The sequence below is a fragment of the Lissotriton helveticus genome, chromosome 12 (assembly GCF_964261635.1).
Source record: "Lissotriton helveticus chromosome 12, aLisHel1.1, whole genome shotgun sequence".
Taxonomy (NCBI): Eukaryota; Metazoa; Chordata; class Amphibia; order Caudata; family Salamandridae; genus Lissotriton; species Lissotriton helveticus.
This window is the reverse complement of record NC_136073.1, coordinates 552,718,927-552,739,621: the sequence shown is the minus strand read 5'-3', so window position 1 is coordinate 552,739,621 and position 20,695 is coordinate 552,718,927. Positions and strand designations below refer to the sequence as shown.

At 42.1% G+C, this 20,695-nt stretch overlaps 1 long non-coding RNA gene across 1 annotated transcript in view; it reads left to right on the top strand.

The window, feature by feature from the left end:
* The window catches only part of LOC144799960 (uncharacterized), a 315,778-nt gene that overhangs the window by 151,376 nt on the left and 143,707 nt on the right, over positions 1 to 20,695 (top strand). Inside the window, exon 2 of the long non-coding RNA XR_013603909.1 lies at positions 968 to 1,041. This is a non-coding gene — a long non-coding RNA (uncharacterized LOC144799960). The remainder of the gene's footprint in view (positions 1 to 967; positions 1,042 to 20,695) is intronic.

Sequence of the window (20,695 nt, the reverse complement as noted above, 5' to 3'; positions counted from 1 at the left end):
CACCCCACAAACCCCTTGCCGCACTCCATAGAAGTGGTGGGGGCACCAGTCTCTGCAAGCGACCCCCAGCTCTCAGCTCTGCCTGCCCGGGTTGGCTCCGGCATAGGTTAGAGCTGGCTGGTCCTTGTGGTTAGGCCTCCCCTTTGCCTTGCGGTGTGTCGTGTTCGGGCCTAGCGAACACATGGTGACTGCCACTACTATCCCAGGAAAGCACAATGGTATGGACCCACTGTCATAAAAAAACACCCACCCTCTGCCAATGCTTCAATTTTACCCCAACAGCACGAAGCTGCCTGGCATGACCCTTCCGGGCTACAACCGATAAAATGAGCACCACCCATTTACTCCATATTGTTGATAGGCATTCATACAAGATGTCATGACTGCCATCTATATGACTTGTGCACAGTTTCCCCCCATTCCAAACAGTGTACACACAGGGTTTTGCAAAGAAAATTTAGATGAACAAAGATTGCCAAAACTCAAAACCCCGTATTTCATCCACACAACATCACTCATACTGTTATATTCCCCATTGTGGCCATCCCATGTATGCGATGGGCAGCGTCAGTAAGTACCCAAAAACATGTTACGACCTTCACAGTGTTTTCAGGTGTACTGCCTTGCAGTCTAATTACCGAATTTGTTCTCTTCAATGGGCATGAAAATTTCAAGGCAAAGGTGACACAAACAAGTAGACTCTAGTTGTACTGCACCTGTGAAAGATATGCAGATATGGAGAGAAAAGGTATGCTAAGAACGCACATGACTAACATAGGTGGTACTTAACAGGAGTGACTGAGACACCCAGAGGACCATTACCATTAGTACAGGCCTCAGCTGTTAAATTCAGAGTCTCACTGTTTAATAATTGAAGCATTTTCAATATTATTTACAACAAAATCATTGGTTTTACTCATTTATCTTCAACTAAGAACACCCATTAACAAAATCAATGTTTTTTTAGAGATATGTCAGTTGTCAACCTCAGAGAAGCATCAAAATACTGGTTGGACGGCACACTATGGAAATCAGAGAAATGTAAGTTATGTGTTCAAGTAATACGCTTAATTGCGTAGACAATGCATGCCCCTTTTAGACACCCCCGATATTTTCATCCCACTTAAAACCATGATTTCAAACTCTTCCATTTCTGGTGCTTTGAGTAATTCTAAGATCTTCTTAGAGTTCCTCGTTACTCAAATGGGTGTGTTGTGTATCGATTTAGATTCCGTATGAATTTCCAGATTCATGCCCTTATATAGGTACAATTCACATTGCCCTTATTTAGGCATAGAAATCCAGCCCTTGTTTAGGCAAAGTCTTTGCTACCCAAATATAGGCATGGCTACTTACATCCATTCATCTACGTCACAACGAGTTCCTGGAAAACCAGACTCTTAAGCCTTTAGGACTTTCCCTTGCTTGAATATTGATTTCTCCAGGAACTCATTTATTATGCATGAACATCTATTCCTTAGGGGTTCATTTATGATGTTCTTATGCCCGACTTTTACGTCAATACTGGCATTCCTAAACACCTTCAAGGTATAAAAATACCTTTACTTGCTATTGCAAGGTGCGGTTCAGCTACCTACTTGCACAATGCGGCTCACCACAGCAAGTCCCAAATGAAGTCATCTCCCCAACTGACGCACTGACCAGACACTGTCATCTTCCTCGCCGAGAATCTAGCTCCAGTGTTTCTGACTCCCTTTGCGGGGTGTTAGAGATCGAGTCCCGGGAAAGAGATACCAACCTCTCTCCTTCTAAGGTATGGAGCTGATTAGAACCTAGAGAAACTTTTGGCAACTCTTGGCATAACTAAACCAGACTAAAACAGCACCTACTTCTTTCCTCGTACTAGACTTAGGTTAGGTACACTGGGGTAGGATTATTTTAGAAGCACCAGTGGAGTATTTTAGCCTGTGTTATTCATATATGTATTTTTATATATGTCATAGCTACAAACCATGCTATTACAGTATTATTTTAAATTACTGTTAACGATGTACGCATTATACTTCGCATTGTCTTACGATTGTAGCAGCTCATAACTCTTGTATGAGAAATAAGACTGTTCAATAAACCCTTTTTATTGAAACGCCCTGTCTATCTATTTCTGTGCAACAATTCTGTAGAAACGAAGCATGCACGATTGACTGAGTGAAACGGTTATCTATTGTTTCCACGACTCTGAAGATATTGTTCCGACTCTAAGGTAAACAAAGTTGTCATGTTTATGCGGTTGTCAGAAACGAATCCCTTCTTGTTCATTCGAGAAAGTTCTAGTGACCTCTGAGTTAGCTGGCACACACACAATTAAGTTTAATATACTCGATAGAGACATACTGACCTCAGTCTTATGTCAAAACTATAGTGTAAATTATTACAATGCGCAGAGCCTACCAGGGATATAGGAACTACAGTACATGTGTGATTTCTGATATTTATGTTTCCCTCATCTTCATTGCTTTATTTTGTTCACGAGAAAGTGTTACTCATAGTTGAGTCGATTCAAAGAACTTTATTCGGTATGTATAAACAACCATAAAAGTAGATATAGTGGTAAAAACAGTTGTAAGCAATTAAAACCAATAAAAAACGGTCTGAGAAAAAATGTATTTAAGAATAAATAGGTAACTTCAACTATATTCCAAAGAAGCAGTTATTAAACATCACATCTATTAGTGAAGCTTCAGAATTTCATCGTTTAAAAAATAATACGTTTTCGTACATTAATTGCTTTTAAAATAAAAAGTGGAAACTCATAGGCATTGAAATGCCACTCATAATTACACTGAAATTCTGCAAATCTCGGGATTCATCCCACACCAGTCCGCTGCCTTCAATCTCCGCACTTTGAGTGGCCCTTCTTTCTCTCTATAATGCAACGCATGGGAATGCCACAGGGTTTCATCGCAACTACTGCCCTGCTATACACACAACCTACTGCTAGACTCCGACTGAACGGTACCCTCTCTGCGCCCTTCGCCTTATCACGCGGCATGCGGCAGGGATGCCCCCTTTCTCATTTACTGTTTATTTTAGCAATGGACCCCTTGATTAGGCACTTTCAGGAAAAACACCTCCACAGAGGATTGGTATTTAGAACAGGCCCATTGTTAGTTTCCCTATATGCAGACGACACAATCCTCTATGTACATGATCCTCAAACAAATCTTGACCCGCTACTCAGGGAGATCCTCCGATTTGGAACTTTCTCTGGCCTGGGGATTAACTGGTGCAAGTCGTTTATTTTCCCTTTCACGACAGGAACGCCCTGCTGGACCCTAGAATTCCCACTAGACTGGTGCGCTGAATCGGTAAAGTATTTAGGGATTCATATCCATCATTATACCGAGCAGATTGTGCGTCGCAACTATGGGGTGGCAATTTCCCAGCTAGAGACGCAAATTGACTCCTGACTTAAACTCCCTCTTTCCATGGCAGGGCGTGTAGCCTTGATAAAAATTATAGTCCTCCCTAAGTTCCTTTATTTATTCCACAACATTCCAATCCCACTCACCAATACATTTTTCAGTATTCTATGGTCCCTATTAATCAAGCTAGTATGGGACACCAAGACACCCAGGGGAAAATGGCATGTGATGACCCTTCCCTGTGATCGGGGGGATATGGGGTCCCTGATCTACACTTATACTATTTAGTTGCACAGTGCAGTTTCCCACACACATGGTATCACCCAGATGCTAGGGTCACCTACCTCCGTCCGGAATCGGATTTCGTCCTACCCACCACACTCGCCTCGATCCTGCCCACTGGTATCCCTCGAGATCCTAAAGTTATACAACCAGTTTCCACTACCAGCTGTGCATGGCACAAACTGAGCAGAGTCACCCGCACACAGACACTGTACTCCTCCTCTCTCCCCCTACCAAATGCCAACGTATTACCTATCACAAGTGAAAAGCTGGTGCAAAGAACCTGCAGCAAATTCAACATTCACACACTAGGAGACCTCTTTCCCGCGGGCCATGTCTTTGACCTGGAGGATATGTCCACGTTCTCAGAGGCTACGTTCATGGACAGGTTTATTCTGGCTAGACTACGCTCAGCGTTACGAGATAGATTTCCAGACTATCCGCTGGAACCCCCTTCATTCCCCCCCCCTCACACTAGTGATAGGCAACAGCAAAGGGCTCCACCTTATATCCCAGATGTATAGGGCATGTTCTGACCTGGTGCCAGTGGACGATGTAAGGGTGCGTTCGGCATGGGAGTCAATCACGGACGAACAGTGGCTGGCATGCTGCAGGGTTACCAGAACAGTATCATTGAACAGCAAACATAAGCTGATACACTTTAAATTCCTGCGTAGAATTTATGTTCCACCCGCCCGTACACACAAGATAGATCCTTCTAGACCCCACACCTGTCGGCGGTGCCAGGCCCCACAAGCAGACTTTTCACATCTTGCCTGGACTTTCCCACAAATCCACGCTTTCTGGGTGGAAGTCCATAAACTTCTAAGCAAAATGATACAAACCCCGATGGAACCTCTGCCTGAAATAGCACTACTGGGATATGTGGTACAGATTCCCTTGAAAGTTCGCAGATTTGCTGCCATCTCCCTACTCCTAGCTAAAAGAGAAGTTGCTATTTTTTGGGGCAGCACGAGAGCACCGACTGGATGGATCCGAAGCTTCGCGACTTGTTCAACAAAAAGTGATTTGTATGCCAGTACTGTTCCAACTTCTTCTAGACCCAAAGATATTTGGGGGCCGTTCCGAAAGTTTCTTGCGTCACAGCAGCAAGCCCCTCCTACGCAACAAGAGCAAGGCATGGAGCCGACGGGGTGGGTTGAAAGGGAAGTAGTATTCATAATGTGAGTGTATATACCCTACACACTATGATAAGTGGAACTATAGATATAACTGGGTCTGCATGGACTAATGAAGGGTCGGGAGGGGTCTCCTTCGAGTGTAGGACTGACGTGTCCATTGGTGGGGTCTTAAGATACAACAACTGTGCTGTGATTACCGTTGCCCCGCCCTATTGTGCGTTGATGATTTTGCTGAAATGGATATGTCTAACTGTACATTTATATGTACACTTGAACTCTGTGCTCTGCTTTGCATTTTCAAAACTGCTAAATAAAGTTTACAAAAACAAAAATTCTGCAAATCTCACACAGCAATCTGAAACCTTGGCAGCTATGTGGATACTGAGATGTGCATAAATGCCACAGCTTGACCGTCGCAACAATCACTGGGGTTGCTTTTTGCAGTGAGTTCCTGCCACATCTCGAAAGTTTAACTGTCTCTAGATACCTTCCTGTGGAAGATACTTTTAAAATTGCTTCTTAAGTTTACATGATCATATTGCATGCTATCGGAAAATAATTTCCACCTGCTACGTTTCTTAAACCCTGCATGAAAAATTGACCTTGACTTAAATGTGCAATTTTTCCCTCCCTTATATGTTTTGAATATCCCTCTCCTTTCCCTTCTACATGCCTCTTGTATACACAGACTACTCAAAATCGCAGGTCTATCTTAATCTCTTTCTTTGAAACCATATCCCTGCAACATAAGATATCTATAATGTATTCATTCAATTTGCCTCTCACAACTAAGTCATTAATGAAAGTGAAGTTAATGCATGGAATGGTTTCTTTGAGAGCACAAGGTTGTGTGTGGGGGTGGAATCCCCCCTACTTATAGTCACTCAGGTACCTTGTCCCCAGTGACTGATAGATCTGATCTGATTGTTTGCCTATGTGCAGAGTAGGATGTCCATAACAGGCTCAGGGGTAGAGAGCAGATGCGGTCAGAAATCAGCGCTGTGAACGGACACCAGTGACCCCAAGCAATGCATCTCATTCAGAAGTAGGCTGATTCACAGACTAAACTTCTGGCAATGGGGTTCCTCTACCTCTTACCAAAGTAGCTTCCCTCATATAGGCAGAATAAAAAAGTCAGACTTGGCTGAGCTGCATCTAGGGAGACCTTGGCTGATCCTAGTGCCGAGTGTCATGCTTTGCATTGAGATTCTGTTGTTGGCAGAGACTCTCTCTTGTCATAGACAAACTCTACCGCGTTCAAATATTGTATGAGTGTAGTTGATGTGAGATTGGATAAAGTGGTATGATTGAAGTATGATTGTTTTTGTCTAATTTAATCCAGGGGTGTTTTGCCACATATGTTTGTTATGCAATTTAATTTCATATTTGATTCATAATGATCATGGTTTAAAAAGAAATGAACCAATGATTGTATGTATTAAGGATTATTTATGATCATGTTTTTACTAAACACTCAAAGAAATAATATGATAAAAAGAGAAAAAATATTTTTGATAAAAAGAAATGAAATGTTTTGATAAAATAAAAAACTACGAGAAGATCCTTTTTCTCACTGGTGTACTTGTGAAGTGAACTAAAAAACACAGGAACTATGTCGGATGTAAAGGTATTATGGTCTATGAGGGAAATATTTATATGCCACCCCTTGTCCTTACATCCTGTCGTGTGTTCGCGCTGCAGAGTACCCTATTGCTTTCAAGAAATGTGATGAGACCTACCTGACTTTGCCCGGGAATGGTGATGAGGCGGATGCTCTGCTCCCACTAGAAAATTATAACCACAGCAGTAAGCTAAAACAACTATTGGATATTGTGTGTGTGTGTGTGTGCAAATGAGTAAATGCACATACATGTGTGTGTGAAAACAAGTGTTTGTCCATGTGAGTGCACATGTGAGCCTGTGCACAAGAGCTTGTGTTTGCACATTAATATGTGTATGCAGATGTGAGTGTACACATATGCTTATGTGTGCAGGTGAGTGTGGACTTCAGTGTGTAAGTGGTTGTGCATATGTGTGTGTGTGCATGTGGACATAAATGTATATGTGCACACGAGTGTGTACATGTGCAGGGGTCTCTAATATTTCCAGAAATCTGTTTGAATATCAACAGCTTCACTTAGCCTTTCATTCTCCTGAGGTCGATAAAATTAGAGGTGGGCGTAACTCATGTAATTTGCTGCAATGCATTTATGCGAAATTAAGGAAAAAGTACCCAAGATTATGCAAGGAGCATAACCCAGCATTTAACTCTATTTTCTTAGTGTAAAATACACTCTTGCATCCAAAATGGAGCAAAGGATGCATTTTGCGCTAATAACAGCATCACATAAATAGCAGCACTGTAAGTTTGTTGTTCCTGTGTTCCTACTATAGGATTTTTAGGTCTAATTGCTCATAAATACACAAAAGGACATAACTGTGCAATTTCTGGTAATATTATGTCAAAAGAGTAACTCAACATTATTGAAATTACTCATATTACTCTGGTGTAAATAAAATTTCACCCAGGTCTAGAATCAATCAGTATCATTGATTTAGTTAACAATACACATCTGATATTTAGTGCCAAGATATCCCAAGGGGTGAATGTGCACTTTTGCAAAACATGTTTTGTATGGGTGCATGAAGATGCACGTGTGTGGGTGGGTGTGCATGGAATGCCAAAGAAGACTACTTATCTGACTAGTGATAGAAGTATCCACAACTTGAAGCACCAATTTGAGACTCCAGGGCCATCTGCACACTGCACCTTACACCCTGGAGACTGCTGATGTTGCCTGAATAAAATTAAGTGAAAGTGGTAGAGCTGCTCCAGTGGTTCACGTGATGAACTCTAGTTACTCTGTCTGGAGAACTTGTTCTCCTGCATCAACAATAGAAACTGAGTATTATTTAGAGTTTTGGCAGATGCAAGACATTCGCGAAAAATCGTCCTATGTGTATATAAATATATATTTAGAGTGTTTACATTTGTATATAAAATAGATAGGGTAGCTAGGGTATCCCCAAAGTATACCCGTTATGCTTCCACTCCCCAGCAGATTCATTATATTGATCCACAGTCTTCTAACTTGCCTTCAAAAAGTTGGGCACAATGCCTAGTTTTTGAGTTCTTTCCCTTGGTAGGTTCTGATGGTGTCAGAAGACACACAGGATTTTGAAAAGACTTTAGAAGTACAAAACTAGTGACTCCCTGCAAAATGTGAACAAGAGATGTACGAATCCTTTTTGATGAGCCTACGTTCTCATGCCTTGAGAAGGAACTGAACCTATCCAGAAAGAGGTCAGAAACCCCCTACAGACCCATAGACAAAATATGTATTTGGCATGGATAACTAGTTCCCAAAATATTGAGCTCTGAATTTTCACTCACAGGCCCACCAGCAGCAGCTGGCCAATTGGGAATGCTAGAGTACTAGGGGAATAAGATATTTTTGGCCAAAACCACATACTTTCAAAATTCTTTTTTTATGTTTAAAGGGCTTTATTGAATTAAATATGCCAAGTAAAACAATAGTACAGAACACAAGCAATGATAAGGAAATAAGGAAATAAAATACTACAATCAGCGAGTGGAATAAAACAATAAATCCCAAAAAGGGGGAAACCTAGTAAATATACTCAGAGAAGATGCCTTTTTAAGAGGTTTTGAAATATAGAAAGGAAGAAAAAAGAAAGAGAGAGAGAAATAAGAGCAGAAAGGAAAGGAGAAAAGAGAAGAAAGGAGAGGAAGTGAACAGAAAAGAAGTAAAGATAGGTAATTAAAAGAAAGAGAGAGAGAGGGGCATACTAAGGTACATGTCTGGAAAGAAAATCAGTTAAAGGCAGCCATAACAAATCTCTCTTAATAATAAGAGGGGTAGTTGTAGCATGGGCACGATCAAGTCTATGATGATGACATAACAAGTTCCAACTAGCAGCATGAGAGATTTTTGAGGTATCTTTCCAGTTCGAAGTGATTAGCTGCAAAGAAATGGCTATAAACAGATCTATAAATTGACGAACAATGTGGGAAACATTCCAAATAGGAGAAGAACCACCTAAAAAAATGTGAATAATATCAAAAGGATGACTGGAACATAATATCTCATTCAGCTTGCACCATATAAGTTGCCAAAGGGATTTAACCAGGGGACAAACAAAAAACATATGAAGCAAATTACTATCAGGGTGAGGGCAGGACCAACATTGACTGGAATCTAGACTTTTAAACTTGAAAAGGTCAGAGGGAGTAAAAAAAGGCGATTATAGAATAAATACAGAGTCTGGGTGGTGCTAGCCGAGCGAGACACAGTATGGATCTTAGACCAGATAGACTCCCAAACCTGCAAAGAGAAATCCTGTAACAAATCTTTTTGCCACGCTAGTTCAGATTTGGATTTGGGACAATCGAGGGGAGGCCGGGAGAGAATCTTGTAAATAGTAGCAGCTTTATGTGGAGTATCAAAATCCAATGTTGAAGCATCAGGCGGGACAGTATCAGATAAAGAATTGTGGTGCGAATGAAGAACAGAGAGAGCTGTGGAAAGGTCAGAGAATTGAGAAGAATACCTAGTGGACAATTGAGAGGAAGAACAAAAGGTTGGAAAATCCACTAAGGAACCATTAACCAAAAGTTGGTTAACGTGCATAATACCCTTATCAATCCATTCTTTCCAGAAGAGAGCTTTGTTTTTAATTTTCAAAGAGTGATTATACCATAGAGGGGTAAGAGAGTGAAGATGCCTTTGCGAATAAGAAGATCGAAACAAAGAGAGGGAGAGGGCCCTGGAGAGCTTAAGAGTAGGTGAAAGAAATCGTTTCGGGGGTTGTGATAGGAGGATGGCAGCACGAAAGGGGAAAGGCATGATTTGAGCTAGCTCTAAGGCACTCCAAGCAGTGCTGAGGGAAGGGGGTGAATCCGCGAGAAATGGCCAGATTTGTTTTAACGTGAAAGAGGAATGAAAACGGGCAAGGTTGGGGAAATTGACACCTCCAAAAGTTTTGGGTTGTTGTAGGCGAGACAAAGATATCCTGGATTTGCGATTGTTCCAAAGGAAACGAACAAGGATGCGATTGATAAGTGTAAAGAAATATGCTGGAAGGGAAATGGGCAGCATGGATAAATAAAAGTTGACTATGGGGAGAAGCATCATTTTAATAGTTGCCAATCGACCCCACCAGGTTAGAAACAGGGGAGACCATCGTTCAATAAGAGAAGAGAGTTTGGAGAGGATATCTTATGATTAATCCTGATAGTATCCTTAATAGAAGCCGTATATAAAAGACCCAAACATTTAATACTATTGGAATTCCATTCAAAGCCAGAACCGTGAAACATATGTGGAAGTCAATATTTATTAAGGGGCAAAACCTCAGATTTATCTATATTCAACTTATAACCAGAGACAGAGGAGTAGTCAGCAAGCAAGGAAAATAAAGTAGGTAGAGAAGTAGCAGGGTTCGATATATAAAGTAAGATATCATCAGCATAAGCCGTGAATTTGATAATCAGGTTTTTGTAGACAAAACCAGAATATGATGGAGAGCACCGAATTTTTTCAAGAAAAGGTTCCAGAGCTAAAATAAAAAGGAGAGGGGACAAAGGACAACCTTGCCTAGTACCCCTATGCAAAGGGAAATAAGATGATTGAGCGCCGTTAACCCAGATAGAGGTAGAGGGAGCAGAATATAATAATTGGATGAGTTTAATGATATGGGGACTAAAACCATGCCAACGAAGAGCACCGAACATGAAATCCCAGTTCACCCTATCAAAAGCTTTCTCAGCATCAAGGGTGATGGCGGCTAAAGGGGTCTTCATGCTAGATGCGAGGTGAATAATATTAAGAAAAGTTCTAGAATTGTCCGTAAAAGACAAAACCAGACTGATAGATATTAATAAGTTCTGGAACAAGAGTATTCAAACGGGAGGCTAGAATCTTTGCATAAATTTTACAATCCGTGTTGATAAAAGAAATGGGCCGATAATTCTTATCTTTTTTAGGGAGGAGGCACAACATAGCTTGTGTAAAGGAGCCTTGTGACTTGCCCGCAGCAGAAAGAAAAGAAGAAATCAAAGAGGAGAGATGTGGTATAAGGCAGTGTTTAAATTGAAAATAAAAACAGACAGTAAAACCATCGGGCCAGGGGATTTATCTTTGGGTAAGAGAGTAATAGCCTGAAGTATTTATTTTCCAGAGATTGGGGCATCCAGTGGGGAGAGATCAAGATCAAAGGCCGAAGACTTGGGAATGTCAGAAAAGAAGGAATCAATTTGAGATGGGGAAGGTGACGACTCTGGTGTATATAGGGAAGAATACTATTGGACAAAACAATCAAGAATCTCATCATCAGTACTATGACGGACCCCACTAGAGTCGGTAATAACAGCTATTTTGGATTTCTGCTTCTTGATTTTAAGATAATTTGCAAGAGACCTACCAGTTTTGTTACACCCTCCGTACATTTTAGAATTGAACTTTAAAAGATGATTTGAAGCCGACTCGTAAGAGAATTTGTTAAATTGTATTTTGGCTTTGACAAGGGAAGATAAAGCGTCAGGGGAATTAGATGTATAAAAAATGTGCTCTAGTTCTTTAAGTTGTTTAAGAACGATAGAGGATTTGGCAATAGCCGGTTTCTTTTTTCGCGATACGAATTCAATTATAAAGCCTCTAGCAGACGCCTTAAAAGCATCCCAAACGAAATGGAACTGAGAGGCAGAATTGAGATTCGTTTGGAAGAAGTCATCCATGAAATCTGTGAATTGATCAACAAATTGGGAATCCAAAAGGAGAGAGTTGTTAAAACGCCAACGATGGGAAGTGGGGGTAGGTGAGGGAAAATCCATATTTAGAATAACAGGGACGTGATCGAAATAAGGATTGAGCCAATTTCAACATTGGACACGAATTGAAAGGTGTGTTGAGTGAGAAAGATGTAGTCAATCCGGGAGTGAGAGGAGTGGACGGGGGAGAAAAAGGAAAATTCCAGGGAATCTGGGTGAGTGAGTCTCCAGGAATCTATTAATCCTCTAGAGGAGATTGCCTTACAAAAGGATTTTTGCATTTTATTGGGAGTGTATCTGGTCTGTGACTTACGATCCAGGAAGCAATCCATCAGCTGATTACAATCACCCCCAACAATTAAATTAGCATTCGTATGTGAAAAGTAAGATCTATACCATTAGGGCCATACACATTGCAAAAGGAAAAAACTGAATCATTAACAACAACATCCAAATACAACCATCTACCATTGGAATCTGAAAGTTCATTTTTAAGCTGAATTGACAGAGATTTATGAAATAAAATGATAACACCATTCTTATTATTTACTGAGGGTGAACAGAAAACGTCACCCATCCATTGCTTGCGCAGAGAGGAGAGGTCTTTTTGAGAGATGTGAGTTTCTTGCAACAAAGCAACTTGACATTTTAATCTGGCTAAATGAGATAAAACCCTTTGCTTTTTGATCGGGTTACGAAGACCCTTAACATTCCATGAGATCACACGAAGGCCTTTCATTTATGAATTGAGAGAGAAAATATATACGAGGGCAGAGAAGTAGGAGAAAAGAGATAATATATATACAAAGAAGGGCAAAAAGCTTTAGGTGAGAGTGAGAGTGAAAAGCAACCAGAAAAAAAAACAATTAAAGCCCAAGGAAATTAAAAACAACCTTATAGCAACATATGAAACAAAATTATGGAAAAAACAAATAGAGTTGAGTGGATGGAGGAGAATGCCAAAGAAAGAAACAAAGAAAAGTGGAAGAGGAAGAGCAGAAACACATGAACAGTATCCCAAGAGGAAAAGAAGAAGAGAAGAAAGAACATAGAGAAGAAGAAAGAGTTGGGAGACAAAACCTCCCAAGAGATAAAGCGAAGAAAACAGGATGGCAAAAAACCAAAAGGCTCTAGCCATACAGAACATGAACAGAACAATAAGGTGGGAGCCGGAGCAGCAAGGGAGGATGACCGCACAACAAAAGGGAAGATCGAAAACAAAGTCTCATAAAGAAGGGGTATATAAGTAAATGGAACAAAAACAAATGCATTGAGACCATGCACGACAGTATAAGACAAATGAAGAAGACTTACCAAACATCATGAGGGAAAAACAGCATACTGGGAAGTGACAGAAAGAACGCACAGCAGGGTAGTACAGCCAAGGAGAGGTGGGATCAAACACTTGGAAGGGATATCTAAAAAACAAGGGAAGAGAACAACAACATATAACGAGGAACATTATAACAAAGAAGTATAAAACAACCAAGAAAAACAATTAAACATAAAGAAGTGCTGTGTTCCATAGTGTCATCCTTGTGGGTATTGATAAACTTCCGAAGGTCAGCTGGGTCATCGAAGCTAAAGGTCCTTTCCTTATACGTGACCTTGAAGAAGCACGGATGGATGAGCCCATATCTTGCATTCATGGCGCGAAGCGTAGGTCTTAGGTCCAGAAACTCCTTGCGACGAGCAGCAGTCGGCTTTGAAACATCCTGGGTGAAAAAAAGTTTGTGGCCAGACCATAGTAACTGCTTGTGCTGCTTAGCAGAGTGAAGGATAGTCATTAAATCAGAGTAGAGGAGAAAATACGCGATAATGCCCCTGGGCTTCGAGGAGGATGAAGAATTTTTAGGTCCAAGACGATGCGCCCTCTGAATATTCACATCCAGGTGTTTAGGGATACCAGTGATGGGCAGCACCTGCGACTTCAAGAAGTGGATGATATCAGACCCCTCTGAATTTTCTGGAACACCATAAATGCGCAGATTATTGCGCCTATTTCGATTTTCCAAGTCCTCCGAGGTTTTCTTAAGCAGATCAACTTCTTTGGTGAGGCTGACGACTTTGGCGGCAACATCCTGAACATCACTAATCTGTTGTTCAACATCAGTTACCCTTTTGTCTAAGGTAGACCATTTTTCGTCAAGTCTCTGCAGTGTTGTGGTGGTATCCGCAATAAAAGGGCGAATGAGGCGAAGCTCCTCCATAATGTCCTCAAGCGTAACAGGAAGTGGAGACTTAGCAGGTAAAGGGGGTCTTTTTTAAGGCGCTTACCAGAAGAGTTAGAGTCCTTGCGCACAGCAGAAGCAGCAGAAGAGGCCTTTGAATTATGCGTATGCTCCATTGTGGCTGATGCAAGGGGGCTCAATGCAGATAAAGGAGCAAACACCTCACGAAAATGCCCACATGACAAAATGCTCCAGAATAGCCACCACAAAAAGTCAGAAATATCCTGAAAAAAGCATTTGGAGCATGTAAAGCGGACAACAGCAACAAAGAGGCCACGCAGTGGCAGGGCCAAGAACTAATCCAAAGAGCCCACTGACGGCGATCACCACAGGAGGATAAGGTACAGCAGGTATAAGTAATTCATAGGCAACTGGAAGCAAAAAATTGTAAGCGCAGCGAAATACATGCAGCAAAAAGGAAAAAGGAAGGCAGAGAAACCATAGCAGGAGGACTGGCGACGGGAAAGTCACTTGTTAATAAAAAAAAAACGGGTAGAAGGAAGAGCGCAAATACAAAATGGCGGCCATTATCGAAGAAAACGCTACGTTGCAAGTTTCTCCGTCAAAAAATGAGCAAAATGAGCAGCAAGCTTACCCAGAAGCTCATGGGCAGTTCCGACGTCCAAATCCGCCGTGTTTGAAAGGATGCGCTGTGTAAAAGCGGGTCCTTCATATGTGAAGCGCCACCAAGGTTGCGGAGCTCAAGGAGGAGCGGCCATCTTAACCGCCGCGACGCGCGCTCAAGTACTTTCAAAATTCTAATCAGTAAATATCCCAGTACTGCTACTAGCCACTCTTAAGCTTCTGACTTAATTAATTGTAATATTTAATTTTAATTGCAGTTTTTAATTGCAGAATGAAATCCAGTGTTCCATCCCCCTTGTACACCTTCCAAATGAACGGATTGGTTACTTGCAAAGGCTACCCTACTTTTATGTAACAACCAGGAACCTCATTAGACACTAACAATGTGGCAACTAATATAGCAAAACATATAGTACATGTTTGTCAAGATTATAGGGATAGAGGCTCTGGGATGGTTCAAGGGTGGAAGGCAAGCTGCCCTGTTCACGAAACTCTTTAAAACCAACTGCTCAAACAGGCATTTTGCTCTTAAATAAAAGAAAAGACACAGTTGGGGAGCACTGGTCTGCAGCTGCTACCAGTACACGAAAATGTTAAAGTCTGGCCCTTTACCGACGATGAAAAGATGGATGCTTTTTTCATGAAAATAAGTCCTCCACAACTTATCCCTCTGGACCAGATCAAATGCTGACCGTAGGTCAACAAAGATGAGGTAGAGGCTGCCACCCTCCACATTCACCGTTTTCCAGTACTAAACCTGGAGTCTAAATATCTGGTCCAAGGTCGAGATACTCGTCCTAAAGCCGGCCTGGAGGGGACTCAAGATCTCGTTTTCCTCTATCCAGACCTAAACTCTATCTAAAAGAATCCGTCCCATCAGTCAGTTTTTGAGTAGTATCTATCAAACTGATAGGCCTGTAGTTTGACGGCACTAGGGGACAGCCTTTTTTGTGGATGGGGACTATTTCTGCTCCAAGCCAGGTATCCAGTGGGTCCTTGCCCTTTAATATGGCATTAAAGAGAACACCCAAATATGGTGCCCAAATTTTCGGTTCAGACCGAAATAAGTCCCCCGGGAGCTTGTCTAGACCTGGTGCCTTATTGGGTAAAAGTTTAGCAATGGCGGCTTCGACCTCAGATGCAGTAATATCCCAGGCCCCCTCCAATCGATGCTCATGGGGGGGCCGGGGATTTGGGTTGAGGAACTGTCATCGCCTGAGTATGCATACAAGGCTCTGAAATGTGCTTCCCAGACAATTGCAGCTATATTGGGTTCGATCGCTGATCTGCCTTCACTCCCCCCAGAACTAACGATTGCCCAAAAGAATTAAGAGTCCTTACACTTAAGTGCAATTTTAGGATCCTCCATTTATTGGCATACCATTCTTTCTTTCACCTTTGAATAGCCTGTTTAAATCTATGCCGGCATTGCTTGGTCCTTATCTTGTCCTTTGCTTTTACAGCGAGTAACAAATCTTTTTTAGCATTCCGGCAGCTGGGGTCGAACCAGGGATGGGTGGCGACATGTCTTGCCTTTTTACTTCCTTCCGGATAAAACACATCAAACAGTTTAGAGACCAACTCTTTGTGTATTTCCAGGGGCTTATTATCCAATCCTAGTGGCATATCCATAGCCCCAACCTCGCCCATTTCTCTTAGATGTGGTACTACCTGTTGATATATAAATGCAAGTCTGTTTGGGGTACCCTGTATATGTGGCCATTTGGCTCTGCGCCTGTTGTTGGTTAACAAAGGGGATATTGTACTGGGTTGGTCACCATTGCCGGGTTAGACAGGCCCAGACTCCCTGGTTTAAGTGTCATAACCAGGGCATTGTGATCACTGTCTTTTCTTGGGTGTATTTGGAAATCCAGAACCATATTCCAGGTTCTGGCTTCAATTAAAATATAGCCTATGAGGGAATTTTGCCCTTCTCTCTTAAAAGTTGGTCGGCCTGGTCTATCCGATTTTGTCCTACCATTGCACGCCCTCAAAGATGAAAGGGTGAACGAGTTTATTTGGAGGACCAACGGCGTCCATGCTCTAACTGGAGAGATCTGTGGTTCGGGAATACGCCAATACCCGTCCTCCGGTCCTCGTCAGATAGGCCATCTATACTTGCGTTGGTAAGGGGCTCGAACTGACAGTTAAAGTCACCACCCACTATTAGAACAACTGCTGGGTCAAGGGTCGTAATGAACTGCCTCAGTTGGTCGATTACTCCAGATTCTTGTCCACTCTGCGTCGGCCTCGAGTAGTTGTTAAGTAGGGCAATTTGTGTAGAATCTGGAAGCGTTAGGAGGACACTTATTATTCATATGTAGCATGTTTTGGTGTGCGACGTTTAGACAGAAATGGTTCTATGTATTTATTAGTGTTGCCAAAAATGTTCCTACTTTTCCAAATGCCAAACTAATTCCCCTAACTCACCCAAACTCAAAATGCCCCAGAGTCCACGGTCTTTTTTTAGACGGGTATTCTGCATCTTTTGTTGGGAGATCTCAGTCTCACACACCCCTAATATTATTGACTAAGCTACGCCCCCTGTTAATTCCAATAACCAATGGAGTGTGCTACTTGCCATAAAGCACTTCAACGTCTTTGTCATGGTGTTAAGCACTATATAAATGCAATTTCAATCTGCATGTGGGTATCTGTTCCATCTTACAACAACTCATTAAAAAGACTCTTTGAGCAACCTGGCATTGATGTGGAGCTAAATCAGCTATATCCCACAAGGCAACGCTTTATCTAGCCAATAAGGCGGTCACATCGGCATATTCGCTTAAACTTATTGCAGAAGCCTGGGTGGTCAAACTCTAGTAAGATGCGTACAGAGGTATCATATGGAGCAGCACAATATTTATTTGAAGAAGACCTGCAAACAGGTGGAGACAAGTATGCCAACATTCAAGGGTCTTTGCCTTGTTCCGTAAGAGCCTCAGTAGAAGGGAAGCTTTCATCAGTAGTCTGCTACCCTGTAAGAATCTTAGCAAATATAAAGATAGCCTAAGTTGTTGTCTATACAAGTCAATACTCACCATTTCGACTGCCATCTTCATCACAGAAGCACAGGTTGCTTACTCAGTCAATACAGGATCTGCCGGCTCTTGAAAGTCAATTTCAGATCTGCGAGTGATCTCGTGCATAAATTAAATTGATTTATTCAGTCAAAAAAATAACAAAATAAAATAATAAACGGAAACACCGGTCAGCTGGCTCTATACCATGGGCTCCCATAAAAACTCAACTCTATGCGGTGCAGTGCGACAGTTCAAGCGGCGACACCCTCCTTTGGAGTTGCGACGGCAGGCCCAGCGACGGTGACACACTTCTTGTTGTGTCACGCTTCCAGCTCCTTGCGACACCCAGTTCCTCAGAAAGCCCAAAACAGCAGCAGGCACTTCCAAAGAACTCTGGGGAGCTGGGGGTTGAAGTCTGTTGTCCCTGAGACTTCAGCAGGAGGCACGTTCTTTTCCAAGCCCTTGGAGATCTTTCACAAGTTGAAAGCAAAGTACACAAAGTTCCTTTCTCCTTCCTTTGGCAGTAAGGCAACCACTGCAGGCCAATACCCCAAGCAGCACTTCAGCTTGGGAATAGTCTCTCCTCAGTAAAGTGTTCTTCTTGTAATCCAAAAGTGATCTAATTTCATGGGATCAGGGTCCAAATAGTTATACCCCAAAATCCTTTGTTCTCTGAGGGGAGAGGGGCCTTTGCCCAGTCCAAACCAGTTGTGAAGCACTCTGTTTACCAGGCTTCTCCTTTCCTTTCACAGTCCAGGGCATGCACATCAGACGCCCCACAGGAGGTGGAGCCAGCATTGTGGAAGGCAAGTACAGTCCTGGAGCACTTTGTTTACAGGACTTCTTCTCTTCTTTCAGAGTGCAGGGCAGAGACATCATCCGCTCCCCAGGAGGTGGAGCCAGCATTGTGGAAGGCAGGCACAGCCCTATTCAAGGTTCAGGTGCAACTCCTCCCTCCCATCTAGATGAAGATCTCTCTATTCACCACTGGGTGACTGAGCCCGTCTCTTGGAATTCCCCAGCCCTGTCACTCACAAAACCAGACAAAGGAATACACAACCTAGCAGAGGCAGGTTTGAATGGTTAGACAAGCAAATACCTACTTTCTAAAAGTGGTATTTGCAAACACAGAATGTTAAAACCAACTTCACTACCATAGGGGTGACTGATATGAAGAAAAAGGAAGGTTTAGGGACTGGCAAGTGGGTGCACTTGCCCAGTCATCATGATAGTACCAGACTGCACGCAGGCTCTGCAATGGCAGACCTTAGACACACTTTACAGGGCTGCTTCTGTGGGTGGCACAACCAGTGCTGCAAGCCCACCAGCAGCATGTGGATTTACACCCCCTGGGCACACTCAGTGCCCTAGACTAGGGTCTGACAAGCAAACCAAATAGCCAAACATGGGACCACTGATTAATATATCAATTTACAGTAGGGAGCACTTGCACTGTGGCACTGGACAGCAGTGGCACAGTGCCCAAAGCATCTAACACCAGCAAAGATACATGAGGCAACAGCAAAAATGGAAGGGAGACCCACGTCAATGGTGCCAGGTCTAACAATTACTTTGGTCATTCCATTTCCGAGCAAGGGTTTAGACCAAAAAACAACCTTTTAAGAGCTGTTAAGGACGCTTCTTACCCTAAGAATAAGGATGAACTTAAATCCTTCCTCAGATTATTGGAATACATGGCCAAGTTTATTGAAAACTTTGCATCCAAGTGTGAACCCCTACGAGAACTGTTAAAGAAAAGCAAGGATTTTGAATGGCATAACTAACATAAGTTGATTGTAGACACACTCAAGGAACAGATCATAAATTCACCAGCACTAGGCACCTTTGATCCTAATTAAAAAACAATCCTTACCATTGATGCGTTCAATAAGGGACTAGTAGCCACTCTTTCCCAAAAAGATGGGAAGGGAGAAAGGATCATTGCCTTTGGTTCCCGATGCCTTTTTAAGGCCAAGAGTAATTACTCGGTGATTGAAAAGGAGGCCCTGGCCTGTTTCTGGGCAGTGAAGCATTTTAAGTTTTTTCTCTGGGGTCTGATTTTCACCATTCAAACGGACCACAAGCCCCTTACCTTCATCTTCACTGTAAAAGGGATGGTAAACTGTACCCCCGCATAAGTAAATGGTTTCTGGGACTGGACAATGTAATTTTCAAAGTCAAAATACGTGTCTGGCGAAGACAACAAAATTGCTGATTTCCTGTCAAGGGCACCCTTGCAAATAGAACAACCAGAAGAAATGGTAGACAGTTCCCTCATCATGGTGGTGGATGACCCTGCCCTAACAGAAGAAGAATGGAAAAAGGGAATGGAAGAAGATAAGAGTTTAAGTAGGCTAATGGAAATAATGAGGGAAGGTTGGCCTATCAAGTGCAGTGATCTAGAAGATGACCTCAAAGACTTCTGGGAGGTCACATATGAACTGAGCACCAGTCGAGTATACCGGAAAAACAGAATTGTGCCGCCTGAAGGTCTCAGAAGAAGAAAAGTAGAATTGGCACATGAGGGCCATTTGGGACGCAGCATTACACAAGCATTTGCAATGCAATAGGTCTCGCATTAGGAAAGTTTGAGCTATTGGTATTGTAAATGACACATTTTTTGTTTATGTGTTGGTTTTGAAAATAGCGAAATTAATAGCTTTGTCACTTACAATGCCAATAGTTTGAACTTTGGCAAATGTGACACCTATAGCATTTGTAATGCAATATGTGTTGTATTTACGTGACTTAGATGTATTGATATCACAAATAACAATGGCTTTTACATTTTTTTAATAATTAAGACTTAAATAAAAGTTATTGTAATGTAAAATGGCAATAGCTTAAACTTTTGTAAATAACTTTTGTGAAGATTATGTTCAGTGTATTTTATTGTGACGAAAATCCAAGAACAGAAGTGAAATATTAACATCTTTTTGTGACATTTGTAATAAAGTTTGAAACATAGAAAGAACATATTTGAACCAGTTGTTGTTGAATGTTGAATGGTTGCACAGATTGATGCAGTGGTGACGCCGAGTGATGTTTTGGTGGCGACGAGTGATGCTGTGGTGGTGCGATAGATAGATAGAGTGAGGGCAATAGATAGATTGAGTGAGGGCGATAGATAGATAGATAGATAGAGTGAGTGAGGGCGATAGAGTGAGGGCGATAGATAGAGTAAGGGCGATAGATAGAGGGAGTGAGATAGACAGATAGAGTGACGGCGATCGACAGATAGAGTGAGGGCGATAGACAG